Source organism: Arachis stenosperma, chromosome 5, assembly GCF_014773155.1.
Source record: "Arachis stenosperma cultivar V10309 chromosome 5, arast.V10309.gnm1.PFL2, whole genome shotgun sequence".
In the NCBI taxonomy this organism is placed as follows: Eukaryota; Viridiplantae; Streptophyta; class Magnoliopsida; order Fabales; family Fabaceae; genus Arachis; species Arachis stenosperma.
The window spans coordinates 97,222,028-97,229,476 of NC_080381.1; the positions used below are offsets into that span (position 1 = coordinate 97,222,028).

The window sequence follows — 7,449 nt, forward strand, 5'->3', positions numbered from 1 at the left end:
ACTTGTGCTTCCAAATTCCTTATGGAGGACCTTGTTTCAGTCATGAAACTTTGAGTGGTTTTGATTAGATCAGAGACCATGGTTGCTAAGTCAGAGGGGTTCTGCTTAGAATTCTCTGTCTGCTGCTGAGAAGATGATGGAAAAGGCTTGCCATTGCTAAACCTATTTCTTCCACCATTATTGTTGTTGAAACCTTGTTGAGGTCTCTGTTGATCCTTCCATGAGAAATTTGGGTGATTTCTCCATGGAGAATTATAGGTGTTTCCATAGGGTTCTCCTAGGTAATTCACCTCTTCCATTGAAGGGTTCTCAGGATCATAGGCTTCTTCTTCAGATGAAGCATCCTTAGTACTGCTTGGTGCATTTTGTATTCCAGACAGACTTTGAGAAATCAAATTGACTTGTTGAGTCAATATCTTGTTCTGAGCCAGAATGGCATTCAGAGTATCAATCTCAAGAACTCCTTTCTTCTGATTTGCCCCATTGTTCACAGGATTCCTTTCAGAAGTGTACATGAATTGGTTATTTGCAACCATTTCAATTAGTTCTTGAGCTTCTGTAGGCGTCCTCTTCAGATGAAGAGATCCTCCAGCAGAGCTATCCAAAGACATCTTGGACAGTTCAGAGAGACCATCATAGAAAATACCTATGATGCTCCATTCAGAAAGCATGTCAGAAGGACATTTTCTGATCAATTGTTTGTATCTTTCCCAAGCTTCATAGAGGGATTCTCCATCCTTCTGTCTGAAGGTTTGGACTTCCACTCTAAGCTTACTCAATTTTTGAGGTGGAAAGAACTTTGCCAAGAAGGCATTGACTAGCTTTTCCCATGAGTCCAGGCTTTCTTTAGGTTGTGAATCCAACCATGTCCTAGCTCTGTCTCTTACAGCAAAAGGGAATAGCATAAGTCTGTAGACCTCAGGGTCAACCCCATTAGTCTTGACAGTGTCACAGATTTGCAAGAATTCAGCTAAAAACTGATGGGGATCTTCCAATGGAAGTCCATGAAACTTGCAATTCTGTTGCATTAGAGAAACTAATTGAGGCTTAAGCTCAAAGTTGTTTGCTTCAATGGCAGGGATAGAGATGCTTCTCCCATAGAAGTCGAGAGTAGGTGCAGTAAAGTCACCCAGCACCTTCCTTGCATTGTTTGTATTGTTGTTGTTTTCGGCTGCCATGGCTTCTTCTTCTTTGAAGATTTCTGTTAGGTCCTCTACAGAGAGTTGTGCCTTAGCTTCTCTTAGCTTTTGCTTCAAGGTCCTTTCAGGTTCAGGGTCAGCTTCAACAAGAATGCCTTTGTCTTTGCTCCTGCTCATATGAAAGAGAAAAGAACAAGAAAATGTGGAATCCTCTATGTCACAGTATAGAGATTCCTTTAGGTGTCAGAGGAAAAGAAAAGTAGAAGACAGAAGTAGAAAATTCGAACTTATCAAAGAAGATGGAGTTCGAATTTTGCATTAAGGAATAGTGTTAGTCCATAAATAGAAGGATGTGAGAAGAAGGAAAGTAATTTTCGAAAATTAAGTAAAAGATTTTGAAAACATTTTGAAAAACACTAATTAATTTTCGAAAATAAGAGTGGGAAAGAAATCAAGTGATTTTTGAAAAAGATTTTGAAATTAGAAGTCAAAAAGATTTGATTGAAAACTATTTTGAAAAAGATGAAGTTAAGAAGATATGATTGGTTTTAAAAAAATATGTGATTGAGAAGTAATGATTTGAAAACAATTTTAAAAAGATTTGATTTTAAAAATTAATAACTTGGCTATCAAGAAAAGATATGATTCGAACATTAAACCTTTCTCAACAGAAAAGGCAACATATTTGAAATGTTCAATCAAATCATTAATTGTTAGCAAGTATCTTTGAAAAAGGAAAGAAATTGATTTTGAAAACATTTGATTGAAAAGATATAATTTGAAAAAGATTTGATTTTGAAAAACTTTGAAAACTTGAAAAAAATTGGTTTGAAACAAAATCTTCCCTCTTGTGCCATCCTGGCGTTAAACGCCCAGAATGGTGCATATTCTGGCGTTTAACGCCCAAAACTATACCCTTTTGGGCGTTAAACGCCCAACCAGGTACCCTGGCTGGCGTTTAAACGCCAGTCTGTCCTTCTTCACTGGGCGTTTTGAACGCCCAGCTTTTTCTGTGCAATTCCTCTGCTGTATGTTCTGAATCTTCAATTCTCTGTATTATTGACTTGAGAAGACACAAATTAAAAATATTTTTGGATTTTTAATAATCAAAATGCAACTAAAATCAAATAACAATGCATGCAAGACACCAAACTTAGCAGTTTGTATACTACTGACACTAATGAGAATGCATGTGAGACACACAAAACACTCAAGTCAAGAGAATTAAAAATCAGAGTAATAAAATCATCAAGAACAACTTGAAGATTAATGAAGACACATGCATGAATGCACGCAATTGACACCAAACTTAAGATGAGACACTAGACTCAAACAAGAAACATAAAATATTTTTGGTTTTTATGATTTTGTAATTTTTTTGTGCTTTTTCGAAAATTATATGGAAAAGAAAATAAAGGTATCAAAATTCTTAATGAGAATTCCAGGAATCATGCAATGTTAGTCTAAAGCTTCAGTCTAAAGGAATTAGACATGGCTAGCCAAGCTTCAGCAGGACATTGCATTCAAGAGCTAAATTGATGAAGATCAATCAGCTTTGGTGATGATAAGAACATCACCTTGAAACACTAGAATTCATTCTTAAGAACTCTGAAGAAAAATACCTACTCTAAGCAACAAGATGAACCGTCAGTTGTCCATACTCGAACAATCCCCGGCAACGGCGCCAAAAACTTGGTGTGCGAAATTGTGATCACTACTTTTCACAACTCAAATAATCCCTAGTAATGGCCCCAAGAACTTGGTGCTCAATACCATGGCATAAACACAACTTTGCACAACTAACCAGCAAGTGCACTGGGTCGTCCAAGTAATAAACCTTACGCGAGTAAGGGTCGATCCCACGGAGATTGTTGGTATGAAGCAAGCTATGGTCACCTTGTAAATCTTAGTCAGGCAGACTCAATGGGTATAGTGATATACGAATAAAGCATAAAGATAAAGATAGAGGTACTTATGTAATTTATTGGTAGGAACTTCAGATAAGCGTATGAAGATGCCTTCCCTTCCGTCTCTCTGCTTTCATACTGTCTTCATCCAATCCTTCTTACTCCTTTCCATGGCAAGCTTATGCAAGGGTTTCACCGTTGTCAGTGGCTACCTCCCATCCTCTCAGTGAAAACGTTCCTATGCTCTGTCACAGCATAGGCTAATCATCTGTCGATTCTCGGTCAGGCCGGAATAGAATCCAGTGATTCTTTTGCGTCTGTCACTAACGCCCCGCCTGCTAGGAGTTTGAAGCACGTCACAGTCATTCAATCATTGAATCCTACTCAGAATACCACAGACAAGGTTAGACCTTCCGGATTCTCTTGAATGCCGCCATCAGTTCTAGCCTATACCATGAAGACTCTGATCTCATGTAATGGCTGGCTTGTTTGTCAGGCGAGCACTCGGTTGTCAGGCGATCAACCATGCATCGTGTATCAGGAATCCAAGAGATATTCACCCAATCTAAGGTAGAACGGAGGTGGTTGTCAGTCACACGTTCATAGGTGAGAATGATGATGAGTGTCACGAATCATCACATTCATCAAGTTGAAGAACAAGTGATATCTTGGACAAAGAACAAGCGGAATTGAATAGAAGAACAATAGTAATTGCATTAATACTCGAGGTACAGCAGAGCTCCACACCTTAATCTATGGTGTGTAGAAACTCCACCGTTGAAAATACATAAGAACAAAAGTGATCATTGGCTTCGGCCCCAGAGAGGGAACCAGAAGAACGAAGATCTGATCTAAGAACTAGATGTCCAAAGATGAAAATACAATAGCAAAAGGTCCTACTTATAGAAAACTAGTAGCCTAAGGTTTACAAAGATGAGTAAATGACATAAAAATCCACTTCCGGGCCCACTTGGTGTGTGCTTGGGCTGAGCAATGAAGCATTTTCGTGTAGAGACTCTTCTTGGAGTTAAACGCCAGCTTTTATGCCAGTTTGGGCGTTTAACTCCCATTTAGGTGCCAGTTCCGGCGTTTAACGCTGGAATTCCTGAGGGTGACTTTTAACGCCGGTTTGGGCCATCAAATCTTGGGCAAAGTATGGACTATCATATATTGCTGGAAAGCCCAGGATGTCTACTTTCCAACGCCATTGAGAACGCGCCATTTGGGCTTCTGTAGCTCCAGAAAATCTACTTCGAGTGCAGGGAGGTCAGAATCCAACAGCATCTGCAGTCCTTTTCAGTCTCTGAATCAGATTTTTGCTCAGGTCCCTCAATTTCAGCCAGAAAATACCTGAAATCATAGAAAAACACACAAACTCATAGTAAAGTCCAGAAAAGTGAATTTTAACTAAAAACTAATAAAAATATACTAAAGACTCAACTAAATATACTAAAAACATACTAAAAACAATGCCAAAAAGCGTACAAATTATCCGCTCATCAGTGTTGCACAGTTATCTCTCTTTCAGAGGGAGAATTGGGATGAGGCATCTTGAATAAGATGTGGTCCTCCCCTAATTATAGGGTCAGTTCTCCCTTAGCCACATCAATGATAGCATTGGTAGTGGCTTGGAAAGGTCTTCCAAGGATGACAGAGTCATTCTCATCCTCTCCAATCTCCAAGACAATGAAGTTTGCATGGATGTAGTGGTTTTCAACCATCACCAAGACATCTTCTACTAAGCCATATGGCTTTTTCATTGTATTGTCTGTCATCTCTAATGAGATGTGTGCAGCTTATACCTCAACGATGCCTAGCTTCTCCATTAAAGAAAGTGGCATGAGGTTGATGCTTGACCCTAGGTCACACAGAGCCTTGTCAAAGGTCATAGTGCCTATGGTGCAAGGGATCAGAAAGTGTCCACGATCTGGAAGCTTCTGAGGTAGCCTCTGCTGAACCAAAGCATGGAGTTCTTTGGTAAGCAGTGGAAGTTCTTCCTCCAGAGGCCTTGTACCAAATAACTTGACATTTAGCTTCATAAGAGCTCCTAGGTACCGAGCAACTTGCTCTTCCCTAGTGTCTTCATCCTCATCAGAGGATGAGTAGTCATCAGAACTCATGCACTGTAGAAGTGCATACAGAGGAACCTCAATTGTATTTATGGTTTCCTTTTTTTCTGGGATAGAGGGTTTTGGAGTAGGATTTAAGCACTCAAAAGGCGTGCTTTTACTGGCATTTAACGCCAGCTCTAATAGCTCTTTGGGCGTTAAACGCACTTGCTGTCCACCCTTAGTAGCATTAAACGCCAGTCCCTTTGTCATTTTGGGCATTGAACGCCCAGCAGGGATGTCCTTGCTGGCGTTCAATGCCAGCTTCCCTGCTTTTGTGGGCATTGAACGACTAGTAAGGGGTTCTTCACTGCCGTTCAACGCCAGAATGACAGCTTGGTTGGGCGTTGAACGCCCAATAAAGGGTTCCTCACCGGCGTTCAACGCTAGAAAGCCTACCTGGTTGGGTGTTGAATTCCCAGTGAGGGGTTCCTCATTGGCATTCAGCACCAGGATGACTGCCTGTTTAGGCGTTGAACGCCCAACCAGTGCTCCCTGGCTGGCGTTCAACAAAGCTTTGCTGCCAGAATCGGCGTTGAACGCCCAATGAGGGGTTCCTTACTAGCGTTCGACACCAGGCTTGCTGCCATTGTGGTGTTGAACGCCTAGTGAAGGCTTCCTCACTAGCGTTCAATGCCTTTCCATTCTCCTCTTATTCAGCCTCTACCTCCATGGTTATGGCCTTGCACTCTTCTCTTGGATTCACCTTAGTGTTATTGGGAAGAGTGTCATGAGGAGTCTCAGGGATCCTCTTACTCAGTTGACCAACCTGTACCTTTAAGTTTCTAATTAAGGACATTATTTCATTCATGAAACTTTGAGTGGTCTTAGAGAGGATGGAAACCAGAGTTACTAAGTCAGAAAGGCTCTTCTTAGAGGTTTCCATGTTCCCTTGAGAAGATGGGAATGATGGTTTGTTGTTGAACCTATTTTGGTTCCTTCCACCTTGATTGCTATTGAAACCTTGCTGAGGTTTTTGTTGATCCTTCCATAAGAGGTTAGGATGATTCCTCAATGAAGGATTGTAGGTGTTTCCATAGGGTTCTCCCATGTAATTCACTGATGAGCGGATAATTTGTACGCTTTTTGGCACTGTTTTTAGTATATTTTTAGTATATTTTAGTTAGTTTTTAGTATATTTTTATTAGTTTTTAGTTAAAATTCACTTTTCTGGACTTTACTATGAGTTTGTGTGTTTTTCTGTGATTTCATGTATTTTCTGGCTGAAATTGAGGGACTTGAGCAAAAATCTGATTCAGAGACTGAAAAGGACTGCAGATGCTGTTGGATTCTGACCTCCCTGCACTCAAAGTGGATTTTCTGGAGCTACAGAAGCCCAATTGGCGCGTTCTTAACAGCGTTGGAAAGTAGACATTCTGGGCTTTCCAGAAATATATGATAGTTCATACTTTGCTCAAGATTTGATGGCCCAAACTGGCGTTCAAAGTCACCTTCAGAATTCCCAGCGTTAAACGCCGGAACTGGCACCAAAGTGGGAGTTAAACGCCCACACTGGCACAAAAGCTGGCGTTTAACTCCAAGAAGAGTCTCTACACGAAAATGCTTCAATGCTCAGCCCAAGCACACACCAAGTGGGCCCGGAAGTGGATTTTTATGTCATTTACTCATCTTTGTAATTCTTAAGCTACTAGTTCCCTATAAATAGGACCTTTTACTATTGTATTTGACATCTTGATAGCCATCTTTGAGTAGTTTTATGCTATCATAGATCATTGGGAGGCTGGCCTCACGGCCATGCCTAGACCTTGTTCTTATGTATTTTCAAAGGTGGAGTTTCTACACACCATAGATTAAGGTGTGGAGCTCTGCTGTACCTCGAGTATTAATCCAATTACTATTGTTCTTCTATTCAATTCAGCTTGTTCTTATTCCAAGATATTCATTCGCACTCAAGAACTTGATGAATGTGATGATTATGTGACGCTCATCATCATTCTCACTTATGAACAAGTGACTGACAACCACTTCTGTTCTACAAGCAAACAAGGCTCTAATTTTTATCTCTTGGGTTCTTTAACCGGAATCTTCGTGGTATAAGCTAGAATTGATGGCGGCATTCAAGAGAATCCGGAAGGTCTAAACCTTGTCTGTGGTATTCTGAGTAGGATTCAATGATTGAATGACTGTGACGAGCTTCAAACTCGCGATTGTGGGGCGTTTGTGACAGATGCAAAAGAATCACTAGATTATATTCCGACATGATCGAGAACCGATAGCTGGATAGCCATGCCGTGACAGGGTGCGTTGAACATTTCCACTGAGAGGACGGGACTG

The 7,449-nt window shown here is 40.6% G+C and overlaps 1 non-coding gene across 1 annotated transcript; it reads left to right on the plus strand.

Moving 5' to 3' along the window:
• Positions 1–665: 665 nt before the first annotated feature.
• On the plus strand, positions 666–773 carry LOC130984881 (small nucleolar RNA R71). Its single transcript, XR_009088786.1, has one exon. It is a non-coding gene; the product is annotated as a small nucleolar RNA R71 (small nucleolar RNA).
• The last annotated feature ends 6,676 nt before the right edge of the window (positions 774–7,449 follow it).